We start from the raw sequence: 18,882 nt of genomic DNA, 5'->3' as shown, positions 1-18,882 counted from the left end.
TCTGTGAGGGCGCTATACGCGCCGAGATACACAATTCTCTTAGTAGTGGCCAGACACCCCCGCCCCCTTTCCCCCTTTCATTCTTCTGTTGCTATTGCACCCCGGAAATCGTGTGGGGGTGATACTCTGCTATATGGATATCGGGACACTATGCTTTCTGGACTCTCAAAATTAACAGCATCATGCTTGCATCTGGTGAACACGAATGGGTACGCATGCCATTGCCATGTCCCAACAATCTTTCCATGCTAGCAATGATTTTTTGTTTGTATGTGGTGATGATCTAGAAGTAAAATTAAAAAATAAACCTGCATTAAGCCAGTGTATCGATGTCTCTCTTGTCTTCAGTCCAGCCATTGAGCGCCCGCAGAGATCAACTTGGCCCTTTCCTTAACTGTGCACAGAATCTGTTTCGACCTAGATGCCAGCAGAGAGCAGCTTGTCACTGGTCTAATTTCGTAAACCGTGGCGTCGTCAACCTGTATATTGATGGCTGTCAAACTTGAGTTTGGCCTTCGACAACCTGCGGAGACCAACCAGTCACTTTCCGAAACAGTGACGTTATCACGTGAGACACGGCCCGTCCCTTTCACGTGATAACGTCACTGTTTAGGAGTTGGGCCTTGCACCACCTGCAGAGAGCAGCCCGTCACTTTTTTAACCTGCACTGCGCCATCCGGCCGACGGCGGTGGAGCAGGCAGCGGGGCCCCGAGGGGCGGGAAATGTCTCTTTAATAGGCTCCTGCCAGAGGAAGGCCGTGTTTTCTTAAGCCGGGAGATTGTTGACCCAGAGGACTCCTGGGCCTTCCTTGGCAGGTTCCTTGGCCTGGCCTTCCACCCATCGCGTGCTTGGGGAGGCAGAGACGCGGGGCTGGAGACAGGTACCGTCTGCTGCGGCATCTGCTGGACCAGCCACCTGTCACGCCGCGGCGCGGCTGGTGTCTGAATGTGTTTTTCTAAGCTTCCTTTCATTCGGCGCAAGATCTGCTCCCAGCCGGCAGGGAACGTGTCCCCTGGGCTGCGGGCCTGATTGAAACCAACTGGACTTTACACGAGCTGCTGATTTAGTGCAGGAGGCTGGAAAAATCCACCTAAGCAGAGGAAATCCTACAGGAAGCGGTGTCTGAGTAGGACTCGGTGCTGCGTTTCTGGGTGGGGGAGGCTGGAGTGGTGCCTGGCTATGAGGGCCAGGGGGTAGAGTGCCATGGGCATTTCCTAGACGGGTAGTATGGTGTTAGTATAGCGCCTAAACCAGGTTTCCAGGCGTCATGCTTACACGAGCTGCGGTGGGAGAAGGCGATGTTGTTTTATATGTTGCCGCACTCCCTGCCAGGGTACAATGGCGAGCTTCTCCAGTTAAGCTATAGGCGAAGAAGTGGTAGCCATTTAGTTACAACCATTTGGAAATATTGGAAGAAGTGGGCCTTGTGAAGAGCATGTTTCTCTTTCAGATCCTCCGAGGATTTCAGATAGTTCATCCTGCACATCATCTAGCTTGGAGATCTCAGTCAGAGGCCATGCATTGAAGCCAGTAATGAACCTTGCCAGAGTGGGGTCTCTCGCGTGAGGTGCTTGTTGTGCCTGCGCTGCCAGCTCTCCGGGGTGACTCTAGTAACAGCCGCACATGAACCTCAACAGGGCCAAGTCCCTGAGGCGGTCTAGTTCAAACCTATGAGCTGGGTTGCCGCTTTTGTCAGAAAACCATTAACTGTGATGAGCTGGACTGCCTAGAACTACCCCAGTCCGTGTACCCCCACCCAGTACAAACTGTACACGCTTGTCGTATGAGATCCTAGGCTGTATGCCTGTACAAGTGAAGTGCCGGATCTGGACAGGGATGCAGAATCCCGGTGGATATTGGTCGTTTTGTAATGTGTAGGACAGCCTCTAGAATGCAACCATTTTAATTCATGCTGATCTTCCAAGGCTTGTGAGGTGTTATCCAAATCTGTAGGTTTTTTCCTCACTCACTCTAGCATAGGAACCAAATTGAAGTTCCAAACCAGCTGGGAGTTTATTGCGACATGCACAACCATGTACTAGTCATTTGTTTGGACCTGTAAATACATTATAAATCTCCATCAACCGCTGCCCCGTCCATCTGGGGAATATGAGGGAGAGAAGTATATATATATAGTATGTGTTTAACGAGACGCAACTCTCAAGCTTCACTTCTCTTGCATAGACAGAAGCATGAGGTACTGCCTGCCATCTGTTCCAAGAGACTGGGAGCGTGAGGTTCAACCAGTCCTCTCGTGCATCCGCCTGCAAACTCAACGCATGCTATGAAATCTCTTCTATGTAAAGGGAAGAACAAGATGTGGTCTGCCACCTCCTCTTCCACTAGAACGGAACCATGAGACTTGTTCTGCCATTTGTTTCCGAGAGACTGGGAGCGTGAGGTTCAACCAGTCCTCTCTTGCATCCGCCTGCAAACTCAACGCATGCTATGAAATCTCTTCTATGTAAAGGGAAGAACAAGATGTGGTCTGCCACCTCCTCTTCCACTAGAACGGAACCATGAGACTTGTTCTGCCATTTGTTTCCGAGAGACTGGGAGCGTGAGGTTCAACCAGTCCTCTCTTGCATCAGCCTGCAAACTCAACACATGCTATGAAATCTCTTCTATGTAAAGGGAAGAACAAGATGTGGTCTGCCACCGCCTCTTCCACTAGAACGGAACCATGAGACTTGTTCTGCCATTTGTTTCCGAGACTGGGAGCGTGAGGTTCAACCAGTCCTCTCTTGCATCAGCCTGCAAACTCAACGCATGCTATGAAATCTCTTCTATGTAAAGGGAAGAACAAGATGTGGTCTGCCACCTCCTCTTCCACTAGAACGGAACCATGAGACTTGTTCTGCCATTTGTTTCCGAGAGACGAGCAGCAAAAAATGGGAGTTAGTATGTTGAGCTTTGTATTTCTCTTCTCTTGGAAGAGATATTAAACTGTGCTTTGTACTTCCTATGAAACAGGAACTGCAAAGCTTGGCCCGCATCTCCTCAGAGAGACAGGACTCCCAAAGCTTGGTCTTTTAACTCTTCTGTAAGCCATGGTCTGCTATATTTCTGTGAGGCTGGTATCCCTAGGATCAGCTTTCTGTCCAGGAGATGACCAGGCAGGCCATGCCATCTCTTTCAAGTGACCGCAAGCAAGAGGTTCGACATGCCTGCTCTTGTAAGAAACAGGAACCACAGACTAATTCTGCTCTCTCCTTCAGCGTACTGGAAGCACGCGGCCCTGCCTGCCATTTCTTCAGAGACGATAAGGACAGGGCTTTCTGTGCCATTTTTTTCAGGAGACTAGCACGAGTTTCGGTGTGTCATCACTACCTAGAGACTTGAGACCACAAGGTTTTATCTGCTATTCTTCCTTGGGACAGAAGGCATAGGGTTCTGTCTGCAGTCTCCTTCAAGAGGTCATCTCGAGGTTTGGCCTGTCATATTCTCACAGTGACTGGCAGGACAGGACACCGCGTGCTGCCTTTTCCAAGGTCGGTAAGGATGAGATTCAACCTGTCATCTAGATCATGAAACTATGAGCACATTGCTTGACCTTCCATTTCTTGCATGACCTGGAATGCATGAGGCTTGACATGTAGTGTCTTAAGAGACCTGAAGCACCGGGTTTGGCCTGCCATCTTGTTCCATTACAAGGATACAATCGGCCTTGATACTACTACAGTTGTGCTGCTGCAACAAGAAAAGCAGATCATTTAAAATGTAGAGAATATACAACAGAGTTGCCATTTTGTGCTTCATCCTTAAACTGACACCCACTCCCAAAATACATTTTCAAGGTACATTCTGGTGCCTGGTGAAACAAAGAACAAGATTCAAGTCTGTGTGCACCACTCATAAAGCCTTCTAGGAGAAATGCCATAATTTCCTATAGAACAAGGTCCCCAGTCCCACTACTTCCTAAGCCTAAGATTTTGTGATAATGGGTTAGATGGGGGAAAAAAAGACACGGTGCGTGAAAAAAGGAATCCCTGAGGTACGCAACATTAATTTGGGAACAAGTCATTCTCAGAACCAGTCTTCGTGTACTACATGTGAGACAAAGATCCATCCATTTGGAAAGGATGGCTGCTGCTGCTTGTGGGACTGACCGGATATATCTGGCATTTGGGCAATCTTTGACTCGAACTGCCATTGCTCTTGGGACCACAGGAGCTGAGTTTTACTGAAAGCTGCAGTGATGTGTGGGAAGCACATGAGCCCTCATCCTAGGGTGGCAGTTTCTTAAGCCTTTTTAAGTGTTACAGCACTCGCATGCATTTGGTCTCTGCCATACCGAATTTAATCATGATAGTGCGTTGGTTGCTATACTCTGGTCTGGAGAAAGACAGATTCTTTACATGTGAAGTAATGTAAAAGTTACTTACCTTCGGTAAGGTTATATCTGGTCCAGACAGTCAAGCCGCAGATTCATTAACTTTTGACTTCTCGATGCAACAGGACCCATTCACGGTTTCTGCACCTGGCGTGGGAATGCCCAGAAATACAGCCATATTGGTTTAATGTAGTGGTGCGAATTTGTAAAAGGGGGGGAAATCTTGTTGGAGGCTATACCAGACCAGTGTCTCCTGGGGCTGGTCCCGCAACGCAAAAAACTGAAAACGGCCAATAAGCTAACAGTTGACACTGGTGTTGGCTAAACGGAGGGTGAACGGGCCCCAACATTCGAAAACTGGATAAGGGATGTGTTAAAGTGGTCCTTTGCAGAAGAACTGCATATCAAGTCCTGTTGTAAGGATGAGAAGCTAGAGGAGGACATTGTAATCTGGAGAGAGTTATGCAGGGAATTACTAAACCCAACGGGAACTGGAAGAGAGCCGTATACTGGATCTGACAGCAGCAGTAACATGTAAAAATTGGTATTTGGGCAATACCCTAACTATGTAGGACGCTAAGTATACTGTTGTGCCATAAATGTATCAAATAATTGGGAAATGTGTACAGGATTAGGATGTATAATGGAAATAAGTTGAATGGTATTATCTTGGAAAACGTGTATGGCCGCTCAGTTGTGATGTGAAAAATTGAATGAATAAAGTTAAAAAATAAAAATAAACTTCTGAATTCTCCTCAGACGTCAGTCTGGACCCGGAAATTTTTCAGCAATACCTCTGCGCGCCGGAAGACGGTGTCGTACAGCTCCGAGATGACATCGACTCCAGTCATGTCAGTGGAGCCATATAAGTCCACTCTGGCGCGCGGACATCAGTTTCTTCTGTGAAACCTTCCATGCCAGAACGCGGAGCCACTATAGAAATTGGTTGTGGAAATAGTGTGCCAAAAAGATAAAAAATCTTTTAAACATTAATAAAGGAGAAACATCAAATGGTATGCTAATACCCAACATGGATTTTAAAGAAAAAACCAAAAAGAATCACAGGGCTATATGAAACCCTGGGAAGAAAACCTTATACTCGGTCATTCATCAAAAATCTTTGAAACCCTGTGCCTTGGTAAATAACCCTCATGTAAGTGAAGAAAACCATACCCTCTCTAGCCCACTAATCAATGGTAATGAGTGGCATGATAATAGCAATACATACCCTATAAAAACCACCAAGCTGTTTCTTGAAACACACCTTTTCGTGACCTATTGATAGTGCCAATACAAGGTATGATGATACCAAACAAAGACTTTCAAAGAAAGAACAAAAATCAATATTGCCCACTGGTGCCCAATCCAGACTGAAATAGAAAACATACCCCAACTTACTGATCACACACATTTGGAAATGGACAGTATGGCAACATCACAACAAAACCTATGTGGCCAGGTCAAGTGGTCTGTTGAGTTCCAACATAAGTTGAGATAGTGATCACTTGTATATAAAACCAGTACTGAAAAAGGGTATAACCCTTGCCTCATAGGTCATTCGCAGAGTGGGGAGTATGGGCAGGGAGTTGTTGAATCTGCAGCTAGACTGTATTTCAACCATATGATGTTACCGAAGGTAAGTACGTTTTACATCTAATAGAGACATCTAGCTACAGATTCCTTAACTTTTGAATTAAATACTATAGCTATACCCTCCTGAGGGAGGGTCTGCAAACTAATCCTACGAAAGTTCTCAGAGAACCAGCCGGTCAAAACTATCAACTGACCAAATGTTCGTAGGAATAGCAGAACAAGAGCTTGGCTCTTAATCGAATCCATGATCACTGTCACAGAACATATAAATAATAAACAACCTGAGAGAATCGGCCCTTAAAGTGGAAAAAAAACAACTAAAGAGCCATCTGTCAGTTATCTGACAGTATCCTCTATCACCTAAGGGGAAAGAACTCGTTGACCAAAAGGGCTGAGTGCAAGACAAAAGCCATGTAATCCGCATTCTTCACAACAATAAAGAAATATTCGAGAAAGAACTGTCCTGATTCAAAAGAAGGACCTTCAGAACTCATTACATTATACGAAGATGAATGGACACCAAAAGAAAGATGAACAATAATACCTCCATAATATTGAGAATTTAGTTTGAACAATGTAACTACTCAAAGATTACATAATGCACTGTAAAGAGACTAAAATGACCCTAATAAGTTTGAATTTAATATTGATATTTATCAATAATACCAGTTGTAAACCAAATTCCCACCAAGGTGTATCACCTGGACATATATATAAAATTGTGCCACAAAAGACTCAGAGTGGTCTGACAACACATAGAGCATCGCTGGGCCACATTTACTGTAGGACCGCAGGAACCTACAAAGCCTGTGCCTGCATGGCCTTCAGTGTCAAGGTCCGCAAGGCTGGACATGACACAGAACTGAGGGCAAGCTCAAAGTACAAAGGCAAACGAAAGCAGAACAAGGAACACACCTATTAGTGCAGTATCAAAACATTAAATAAGAAGAAAATGAAACATTAAAAGGAAATATATACAATGGATCCTTGTTATCAACAAGCGCATGCAACAACACTTGTGATACGAAACACAATTTGATCATGAGTCCGCCTCAAGAAGTAACAGCCATGATTTCCCAAGGACTTGTAAAACACAGTGAAAATAGATACATACCCAAAAAGACAGGTAGAATATAACTTCCAGACAGATGTAAAAAGCATTGTGGGATAATAACATGAAGAGCTTCTTATAAAGCCTAAAAAGTCCAACTATAAATTTTATGACCGAAAACAGGAATGAAACTGCAGCTAGAAGTCTCCATCAGATTGTTTCCGACGCTACCTATCTCGCAGCATAAGATACAGAGTTCACCTATAATGTTCTGAGAATGAACACATTAATTACCTATCCCCTCCAAAGAGGAGAAGGCAACTAAGTTGTCTTCCAAAGAATACACCTTAGACTGAGTTTACTCTCACAATTTTCCAAACAGTGAAGCACATATAAGAAAAATGTAGATATGTAATCTGCTCAGGAGAAAACAACCTACACAATAATAACACGTAGTCCAAGCGGACTTTAATGAAGGGTGAACCACAAAAACATGTATTCAAAAGAATACAAAATGTAGGCCTGAATCCATCATCGCCATAATAAATATGCACACCACAAGAGTAGTGAGGACATAATACGCTGAATACTTATAACGAGTAAAAACCAGAGCGTCCCTATATACCAGACTTTTCACTGCCATACCAACATGTCCCTATGAGAGACCACGGAAGGTCAAAACCATGCACATTTTAGCATGCTGAGCTGCTCCAAATTAGCTTGCGTCAGAAAATCTTCCAGGCATGAAGATGCGTCTCTTGACAATAACCTCTTGAGCACAAAGCCCATCCTCGGAGGCCAAGGGACAAAGGGAATCCTCCCTCGGTCAGCTAAATCAATACCAGCCTAAAAAAGGTAAAAGTGGTTCTAAAAATAAAACCTCTTCTCTCGCAGGATACCAAGTGGTCAAACCAACAAGGGACGTGTAAAATGCCCTAACAAAGCTTACTCGCTTAGAAAGAAAAGCCTACATTTCAAGTATAAAGACAAGTTACAAGATGTGTTTACCACATGCATCAAGTCCTAGACTCCTTACCCACTGGAGTCTAAGGAACAGAATCTACATCCTGCGAAGAAGTCAAAACCTGAGTCACCAAGCTACAGGTGGAAGGGTGTCTATGAAGACAAACTGAGTCCACAGGTGCAGGCAGGTGTCTCTACGTGCAATATCTCGGTCTACTGAGGCCCCCGACTCAGACTTGGCCCAGGCACCTAATAAAACACCAAAAATGGCTTCCCCAAACGGAAGAACAGGTTCTTCCTCAGTCTGTCCCTGCAAAAGGACCTCGATCAAAGGGTCTGTAGACCTTTGCACCGTAGAAAGTTACAAGTTTAAAACTGTAGCCACTCTCCATAGCAAGGCCAGGGGGAGAAAGCAACCCTGAAGCTGGAGAAGAATCCAGGCCACTAGCCTCTCCCAGAGCAGACCACCAGCTTGCCTCCATCTGAGGCACACAAGTCTCCGAAATGGGGTGAAAGGGCCCTGCCCTAATTGACACAGGTTGTCTTTTCACAACCTCTTCCTGAGAAGGAATCAAAACCTGTCTATCCCCCTCATTCTGAATAGTCGTCCGCATCCGATGTCGTACAACGCCTACACGGTGGAGAAGAAGCAACTTCGAGCGCAGCCGTACGTATCTAAGTCCGCCATCATAGGTCGAGATCCCGAAGGACTGTGGACCTGTGTCAAACAGCACCAGCTGCTTTGACCGGCTCTGACCCCTCGACTCCAACGGCTAAACCGTCACTGAGGCCAACCCTCCGGCACCCCACTCACCTCCTTAGGGCCTAAAGGTGCTCTATAGGGAGATGGGGTCCCAAAGATCAGTGCAAGGAATTATAATATCCCTCATATGAGCCATCGACGCACTGACTCCCGGAAACACAGGAAGACGCAGTGCGGAGTAACGTACAGTCTTGTCAACTGTCGAGCGGGAGTAGCCAGGGGAGACAGTCTCTCCACGTGGGGCAGTCCAAGAATGCCGCGACTTCAACCGCCCTTTCCTAGAGAACAATGTCCTCCAGACCGGCTTTGGCTCCTATATAGACCCCGCTTTCCCAGAGACAATGAAGACTGAGGCTGCGAAGCCTCAGACGATTGTGACACAAGCGCCGCCATCAGCTTTATATGTCGCTCCTTTAACGATTTCAGTTTTAGTTTCTGGCAGGAGCCACAATCTTCGCCGTCTTGGTGCTTGCCTAAACACCACATATAAATTGTATGTGGGTCCATCACCGACATATGCCTGCTACAAGACCCACAAGGTTTGAAACCTGTAGACCTCTAGACAAAGGCACACTTTTCCACTGACAGTGTAGAAACGGGTACAAAAAAATTCGACCCGAGGAACCACATCTCCGGATCTGTGTTACAGCACTGAAAAGAAGAAACTGACGTCTGCGCGCCGGTGGGGACTTCTATGCCTCCATTGATGTCTTGACCGGAGTCGACGTGATCACGGAGCTGTACAACGCCGTCCGTCGGCATGCCGAGGTACTGCTGAAAAATGCCCGGATCCAGACTGGCGCCTGGGTAGAATTCAAAAGTTAATGAATCTGCAGCTAGATCTCTATCAGATCTAACTTTTTCACTTACTAGGGTGGCAGCAACACATTATCTTATTCTGTCTTCAGAAATATTCTCTACCATTTAAGGGGAGATAGTTCAAGTTTCTGCTTTTAGTTTGAGCTTTCATTTACACAGGTGTGCAAATAAATAGTCAACACCAGTGAATTACGGGCTGCAATTGAAAACGTCTGGGTTTTTCTCTGCAAATGGTATCAAAAGAGGGTTTGTGGGGGTGAAATCACCATTTTCCCAGCTTTTAGGGAATGACCGACTTTAGTCAGAAAACCAACATTTTTTACACAGTTTTGGCATTTTTCTGGGACATAGCCCATTTTTGCTATTTTTTGTGCTTTCAACCTCCTTCCAGTTAATGGTAGAAATGGGTGTGAAAGCAATAATGGATCCAGGAAAGCTATGCATTTTGGAAAAGTAGATAATTTCAGCAAGGGGTCATTTTTGTAGATCCATCAAGGTTTCTTTATAGAAACAGGGCTCGACAAATCCACTCGCCCGCTCGCATATGCGAGGTAGAATTAATGAGGACAAGCTATTTTTAGGGATTGGAAATTAGTTGAAAAAAATAGCCTTTTGTGTCAACGTTTTTACCTGTAACTTCTTCTAATTATGACCGCTCTTTGAAAGCAATATACCGTTACGTCCGCTGGACCGTCCTGGTTGTGGGGATATATAGGACTTGTAGGTTCACCAAGAACCCGACAAACCCAGAGTCAAAAACTGAGCAGCAATTTGCAATGGTTTTTTTTATTCTGTTCCGGGTATATAGCAATTATTGTGGGAAAATGTATACATGAAAAAATCGGTCTGAGACACCTATGTATTTCTGAAATGGGAACAAATTATAGAGTTTAAAAACAGTACATATTTGCACATTTCTGAAATTGGGAATACTCATACTAGCATGAGAATTATCGGTCATTTTTCAAAATGACTTCTTTTTTTACACAAAGTCTGTGTAGCAACCAGCAGCAAGTCACTACTCACACACCGCCAGCGGAGCGCCAGTCCAGGCACACCGCCAGCGGAGGGCCAGTCCAGGCACACCACCAGTCAAGCGCCAGTCCACGGCACACCACCAGCCAAGCACCAGTCCACGCACACCGCCAGCCAAGCGCCAGTCCACACACACCGCCATCACATTTAGGATTTTTTTTAGACAAACATAAAAACACAAACAAATTGCAAATAGATACAAATCTACTAACACAAAATCTGAAACAAAATACATTGCAGTAATGCCAACCTTGAAACAGAATCAAATTTTTTAAAGAATACAGACCAGGCAGTTCACTTTACCACTCATGGATGCTCCCAAAAATGATTTTGCGTGTGGTACGCTCTAAAACAAGCAGGGACACACAGCCCAGGGTTAGAAGGACACTCATGGCGGTACATACGAGTCTCCTTCCGCGTACCTCTTCGCCAACAGAATCTAAATCTCCTAGTGGAAAAGTGTTTTGAGGATGTGGGAGGAATGAAATCGGGAAAGTGGCCATCTTTCAATCGGGCCACATCCTCCACCACTCCAACTCTAGGAACACTTGCCTGTTCCACAACAACCAGGCTGCCTATCACAGATTGCTGAAACTAAACAAAAGTCCACTTTGATGCAGGAGAACACTCCTTGAACACAACAAAAGCATTGAAAGTTGCTAAATTAAAGAGATGGATGGCTAACTTCTTATACCAAACATAAGCCTTACGAATAGCAGTGTAAGGTTCCAACCTCTGATCTACTCCATCAACACCACCCATGTGCTTATTGTAGTCTAAAATGCACAAAGGTTTGCGCACTTCAGAAATCGGACCCCAAACAGCCACAGGTGAAGTACTCATGGATGGTAGTCAGCATGTACACATCCCTCCTGTCCACAGCTAGTAGTTCATCACTACGCAAGGAACTGCACTGTCCCCTCTGAAGTTTTCTGCAAACAAGCTCTTTTGGATAACCTTTACGGTTCGAGCGGATTGTGCCACAAGCAAAAGTGTCCACTTTGAACAATTCCTTAACTTCTACACTGCTGTGCAATTGTTTATCAAGGTACCTCTGTTAAACAGTCCTCTAGCAAGATCCCACACAATTTTCTCAAACTCCAAAAGTGGACGGACAACCAGGGGGGTCAATAGTGGAATCTCTACCAGTGTACACACTGAAATTAAAAACATATTCTGTCCTACTCTCAGACAACATATACAGCTTAATTCCATAGCGTGCCCTCTTGCTAGGGATGTACTGCCTAAAAACCAAACGGCCCTTGAACAAGACCAAAGACTCATCAATAGATATTTCTTTTCCTGGAGTATAGATCTCTGAAAATCGATCTACAAAGTGATCAAGAACAGGCCGAATCTTAAAAAGACGGTCACAGTCAGGGTGATCTCGTGGCAACGCCAAAGAATTATCAACAAAATGCAGCATCCGTAGCAAAAGCAAATACCGATCACGAATCATAACTGCAGGAAATATGGCCGTTGCCATCAAGGGTGCCATGGACGGCTTCCTTATCAAACCCATCAATGAAGTCAAACCCAAAAACTTCTTCATCTCTTCCAAATTTGTGGGAGTCCAACGGGTAGCTCTAGAGTGGGGCCTAAGTTTGTCACTGTTGTCCCTCAAAAACTGTTCAGCATACAAATTAGTCTGCTCAAAAATCTCACCCAAAAATACATCATCCATAAACAACTGAAAAAACTGTATAGGCAAAAAATGTTCACAATCCACTCTACACCCTGCATCACCACTAAAGGCAGGCAACACCGGCTGCACCATGTTTGGAACAACCCAGAGTCCAGCACTTCCAGTAGGAAGCCTAGCAGCCTCAGGCTGCAATCCAGATGCCTCTTGCACCATCGGCACAGCAGTATCCTCCTCTAAAACAGGCACTTCATCCGCACTGAGAGTAGCTTAATATGCACTGAGAGTACCTTCATCATCTAATGATTCCATGTGGAGAGCAAACTCACTGCCTGACTCTTCCCCTCCCTCCTCTCCCTCAGATGCACTGTCAGTCTCATAATCCTGCTCAGGGGAAGATTCAAGAAGCATACCAACCACCTGCTGAGAAGTCATTCTACGGCTAGCCATACTGCTTACTAATAACAGTAACTTGTCAAACAAGTCAACAACAACAAACATTTTGTAAAATAAGCAATGAACAAAATGCACCTTTATCAGAAATACCTAATACTCCAAAACGATACCACTCACTTGCCAGAAGCAGATAAATTCACCACCACCTACTCTGCACAGACACAGTATGGATCAACAAAATCCCACTAAAAAAGAAAGAGAAACGAAAATTACACATAAGACAATGCAAAACACATTGCAAAGAATTCCATGCACAAAACACTAACTAAATAAGCTGCCATTATGACACCACCTACAAAAAAATTCATCCATACATGACAAAAATACTCATTTGGAGAAAATACAACAAAAATGTTTTTCTTACCAAAAATAACTGCAGAACACCACTGTCGAAATCGTAAACAGGAATCAAAAGCTTTACACTAGAATGAAAAGGAGAATAAAACATTACAATCACATATGCAAATAATGCACCAGTCCACACACAATCCACCAGACAAGCTAAGGGGTAGGTGGGCCTAAGAGTATAAATAAAATATTCACCCCCGTAAAAGGGGAGCAACCTTTGCCCTTGAGGCCACTGCCAAACACAATTTTTTATTTAAAAAACAGGTGTCTAGTGGCTTCTGCTCCCCTAGATGGCAGATGGGCCTAAAAACATACTGCTATTCTGCCACCCAAAGAGGGCAGAAATGACCACAATCATCCTCCCATAAAGGGGAGCGACCATGTCCAAGGGGCCGCTCCCCAACATAAAAAAAAAAACCTGGGTGGCCTAGTGGACCTACAAAAAAACAAATCAGCCGATCTGCCCCTCAGGGTGGCAGAAACAGCTAAATTAATGCTTACCAAATGGGAGCAACCCGTGCCCAAGGGGCCACGCCCCACAAAATGATCCCTGGTCGCCTAGTGGGCCCAATTTGTTTTTTAAAACATGGCGATCTGGCAGACACAGCCACAAATATTGACCCCAAAGGAGAGTGACCCTTGCCCAAGGGGCCACTCTCCACAAATAACTCCCTGGTGGCCTAGTGGGCTCTACATTAAACAAGCATTTGCAATGCAATCGGTCTCACATTTGGGACCTTTTATGTACTTAGCTATGCAGCACATTAGCCTGTGCACTAAAACATCTGCTGTTGTTTGACATGGAGGAAAAGCAAGCACCAAACTGCGTGACACGCCAAGTATTGGAACACACGGGGAGAAATATTGCCTTTCAGCGGGAAATGGTTTAGTCCAAAGCTCTGTTTTTAATATAAAATCTGGGCCTTTGGTGGTCATATCACTGAAAATACAAGATTTAAAAAGAATATTATTGTCTATGGGTGCTCGTGGAAGACAATTTCTATGGACTGAAAACTAGAGAATACTGAAGTGATTCAGGTATCCTCTGTTGATCAAACTTTTTTTATCCCTGGTTTTGCTTCCTTCCTTACTGCCTGCCTGCTATGTAATGCAATTGCAGTCTGTTTTTCTTTACAGTATATATGTAAAGTGCTATACCTACCTACGGGTCAAGCTAGCGCTATATAAGACTTTTGAAATAATAAAATAAACTTTAAAAAAAAAAAAAAATGGCCCCCACTACATTACAATTATAGCCGATTTGAATTAAATAAAAATTGCCTCCTCCTCCAAGGGGGGGGGGGGAAGACAAAGTAAGTAAATATTGCCCCCCAAAAGGGGGAGTGTCCCTTGCCTAAGGGGTCGCTCCCCCATCACAGAAAAACATGGTGCCATTTAAAAAAGAAAAAAAAAATCCCTGGCGCCTAGTGGGCATTCCTGCTGCACAAACGTGCAGCAGGAATGCACAAAAGAGGCATCGAGGGAAAGGAAGACCCTTTCCTTTCCCCCGATGTCTCTTTTTTAGCAAAATCCCCCCCCCCCCCCCCCCCCCCCCATCCCCAGCCCCAAAACTCACCTCTGAGTTCACCGACTCACAGGAAGCAAATGGCTTCCTGCGCGTTGGTGACCCTAGGGAATCCTCAATGACGTCCGCGCGCCTTGCGCGCTGACGTCATTGATGACGCGGGGGGAGGCAGGGGAAGTCTTCCCCTGCCTTCCCCAGAACAAATAAGCCGATCGATCACCCACGGGGGGAGCGCCAGCGCTTCCCCTGTGGGTGGGTGCCATGACGAGCTGGGCTCGTCATGAGCACACGGCGACTGTATGCTCATGACAAGCCCAGCTCGTCATGAGCATACAAGGGGTTAACTAAGGCAGAGTCATATCGACAAACCATTAAGATCATTGCTAACAGCCGCGGTCGGTAGTAGGAGTAACTGCAGGGCGGTGACGTGGGCAGGGGCAGGGTGGGGTGTAGAATACTATGGATTACGGAGGTTTACAGGTAAGTTAACATATAAATTAATAAAACGAATTTAGTTGCGTCCACTGCATCCCCAAATGCGATGCATTGCACGCAACGAAATTTGTTTTATTAATTTATATGTTAACTTACCTGTAAACTTCCGTAATCCATAGTTTAGTACCCCCCACCCTGCCCCTCCCCCTCCCCATGTCACCGCCCTGCAGTTACTCCTACTACCGACCGCGGCTGATTGCTAATCATTGTTGTCGCAGACTAGCCCAGTCCTTGTAAACGGTTATAGAAACATCTTGGCAGCTTCTTTCCTCGTGAAAACAAACTTTTCACCCTGATAGCCACTTTAAGTCTTGCAAGGAACTGAACTGTGGCCCTAGCCCCCAGCATGTCCAACTCCTTCATGGACACATTGTTCAAGTATAGGTCAGCTGACAATCCCTTTCCTCACCACAGTGTATTTCTTTCTATCTTATGACCTCCATGAGGACACATTGTCTCTAATTTGGTAATTTCAAAACCACCATTATATTTTTGTTGATTCTCCAGATTTATATAGTCTCTTGGTGAGCCAATATAGTCAGGATGCCACTGTGCTTCCAGGCTCCACTGTCAAGGACTGCTTTCACACTCTATTTCACCCTGCAAGCTAGATGCTCAAATCTTTGCTGGAAGCCTTCACACTCTTAGCTGGGCCTCTTTACACAAGTTATCAAGGATTTTGGCCGTAGCATCCAATGGCAACACTCTGAACACTGCTGCAGTTTAAAATTTCCTGAATACCCTGATGGAGTATGTAGTATGGTTACCCTCACTTTTTGCCTGGCGTCCGTGTGTTTTTGACTTCGTTTGCTGGGTTCCTGCTAATCAGGTTTAGTTAAGTACTTTGGTACTTCCACAATTGGCTGTACCCTTATAAGTCCCTATTATGATACTGGGGTACCCAGGGCATAGATATACCAGGGGTCTCCCATAGGCTGCAGCATGTATTGTGCCACCCACGGGAGTCCACTTACAGTGACTACAGGCCTGCCATTACAGACTGTGTGATATGCTGCTTGCACCCCTCACAACAGATCTACGTTTCCTTATATCTGAGCTCACTGCACTTAACACCGATGTCACCCCTATGGCAGCCTCTTCAATCCTGAGGGCAGGGTGCTTGTTTATAAGTGTGAAGGTGCCCCTGCATTGATTCTGCAGGCTTTGTAAGTGTGTTCAGCCATTTTAAGATGCATGGTGGACATCCGTCATTACAAGATGTCTAACTGTATGATGGCTACACCAAACCTGGTCATGTTTGGTATCAACATTGTTGGAATCATACCCCAACACCGATTCCAGTGTTGGAAGTAGGTCCCATTTACTGGGAGGCACCTTAGGGGACCCCCCACCCCCTGTACTCCCGGTAACAGCCTTTCAGAGTCTGTCAGTAAACTAGTACTGCTGCCGACCACAGACCCAAGTCTCCCCTGGTCCTGCTGAGCTGAGCTGAGCTTGAGCAGGGGAAGGTAGAACCGATTTCTTGTCACAGACAGGACTTAGTATATTGGGCTGGCTGCACTTTACAGTGCCTCCAGACTGCTTTGAGGGGCACATTTGTTGCCCTCCTTACATACTCTGGTTTGAGCCAGTTCAGCAACCCTTGGTTCCCGTTCTGGCACAAAACCAGACAAAGGACAGGGGAGTATCCTCCCTTCCGTCCAGACCCTCTTTTGGGAGGGATCCCGGAGTTGTTCCAACCCTTTTCCTAGGGTACTTAAGGGCTCCCCTATGGGCGGGTCCTCCTATTGGTCGTGGAAAAAGACTCGCCTCTGAAACCAATATACTCTTAGACTGTCTGGACACTTGGACTTAGTTTGACTTCGACTGGCACAGAGACTGCATCAAGGAAGACTCCTGCTGCTCCTTGTCTTGCTCTTTTTCAAGTATTATGCGTCGTCTATGTCTGTGCTTCATTCAGGTTCTCCAGAAAGCCTGTGTGCATCAAAGACATCCGAAGTAATCTCCCTTGGAGTGAAGGAGTCACACTCCTGCATCTGCAGGCCCCGCAACAAAGCCGGCTGGTCTGTTGCTCCTGTCGTCCTATGGACTTCCCAAAGCCCAGCAACACAGGTGGTGGTTCTGCAGCTCCCTAGAGGCCTGAACTGTCTTCTTCGCAATTTTGAGGACAGTATCCCTCGTCGGAGCAGCTTGGACTAAACCCCTGTGCACTGCTTCGACTTGTCAGTCAGTCAATCCTCTTTATTCGGATATAATATATATCAATAAAAGTACAACATCACTGCTAATATACATGTGGCATACAATCTTCTCTCAAATATAAAAATAGTTAAAAATAAGATCAGTCGATAAACTTGTAAAAAAAATTGAATATCATAAAGCCAACATGCAAGTTGTAAGTGCAAATTAACCAATAATTCGTACAGAAACGCAAGATGTAAACTTTAAACACTGTGCAAAATAAACAATTTGTAAACATCCAACTATGTGGAAAACAGGCTTGTCACATGTATTCCAATCTATAAAATAGCATAAGCCCAGTATATAGCTATGATGATAAAGTGCAAATGAGCGATAAGTTGCCTTTTTTAGACCATACAAGTGCCGCCAGCATTACTGTGCAAGAATCACAGAAATGTAAACATTGATAATAGTGCAAATAGACAATTTATGACATCCGACTTTGTACAAAATAGACACATCATAAATGGACGTAATCAGATAAAAAGCATTGCAAATTAATAACGTGTTTCAAGAGGCGTTCATAGAGGCTTGTGATCTAACCGCTGGTCGTCAAAAAGAGCTTACACGGTGGATCATGTCCTCGCAACCCAGTTGCAATATTTCTTGATACGCCGAGATATGGTCGGTCATCTCGTTTGCCTTAAAGTACGGGATTAGGTATTGTTTTGTGTACTTTACATAAAATTTGCAAGAGAACAAAAAGTGTGGCAATGTTTGTTTACAACCATCGCCACATGGGCAGAATGTCTCCTCCAAATTTTTGTTAAAACCAATCGGAAAGCAGAGTAGACTTGTCTTTGCTAAGGCTTGTTGGCTCTGCACTCCATAGATCTTCAGGCTACAAGAAGCTCCAGCATCTCATCCCTCGAAGATCAGCGTCCTCACCACATCCTCTGCACCGTGGGCTTCCATCTTGGTTGAGCTGCTTGAGGTCCTCTTGCGACTCCTGTGGCTTTTGCCTGTGGGTCCCCTCGAGGCTTTAACTTTGATTCAGTGGTTTCCCCTGCTTCCTCGGGGAATGCTCTAACTCACCTGCACTTGCTGGTCCCAATGTTTGCATCCTTTCGCTTTCCACACCAGTTGCGGCTACCAGGGCTTGTTGGTGCTCCGGCCAGGCACCTGATGTGGGACAGCTCGTTCATGGCTCCTGGTCTTCCTCCGCATCACCTTGTCCTCACAACTGCGGCGCCAAGGTCAGTCTTCACTCCTGAACCTCTCGACATTGGTGGGCATAGTGCTTTCGGTCCTCCTGGTCACCCCAGAGTGGCATAGACTCTGTCCCCTCTGCTTGCAGGACCTCCTCTTCACAAATCCTTCACAGGCTTCTCCAGAGTCATCTTTTTCAAAGTCTTCCATTGTTATCTATGGCAGGTTCCGTCGTCACTTTAAACCTATGCACCCGGCTTCCCTGATGCAGCTAACCTGGTTCCTGGGTCATCTACGGGTGGGGTGGCTCTCCAACCTTCTGTCTTCCAAAGGGTTTCTTTGGGGGGTCCTCTGGTAAGAGTCCTTCTTTGAAATTGAAACTGTGGATTCTCCACAGACCAATTAGTCATGCAGCTGTGTGTCCAACTCTGCACACAGCCTCTGTGGGGTTCATGGGTACTTACCATGGGGGATTCCAGCTCCGAGTCTCCTGGTTCTCCTTTGCAG

The 18,882-nt window shown here is 45.5% G+C and overlaps 1 protein-coding gene across 1 annotated transcript in view; it reads left to right on the top strand.

Moving 5' to 3' along the window:
- Nucleotides 1-18,882, top strand: part of BOP1 (BOP1 ribosomal biogenesis factor) — a 572,762-nt gene that overhangs the window by 236,341 nt on the left and 317,539 nt on the right. The gene's annotated exons all lie outside the window — the stretch shown is intronic.

The sequence above is a fragment of the Triturus cristatus genome, chromosome 5_1 (genome assembly GCF_964204655.1).
Source record: "Triturus cristatus chromosome 5_1, aTriCri1.1, whole genome shotgun sequence".
NCBI classification, from domain to species: domain Eukaryota; kingdom Metazoa; phylum Chordata; class Amphibia; order Caudata; family Salamandridae; genus Triturus; species Triturus cristatus.
Note: the sequence above shows the minus strand (reverse complement) of the source record. Positions and strands in the feature narration are given on the sequence as shown.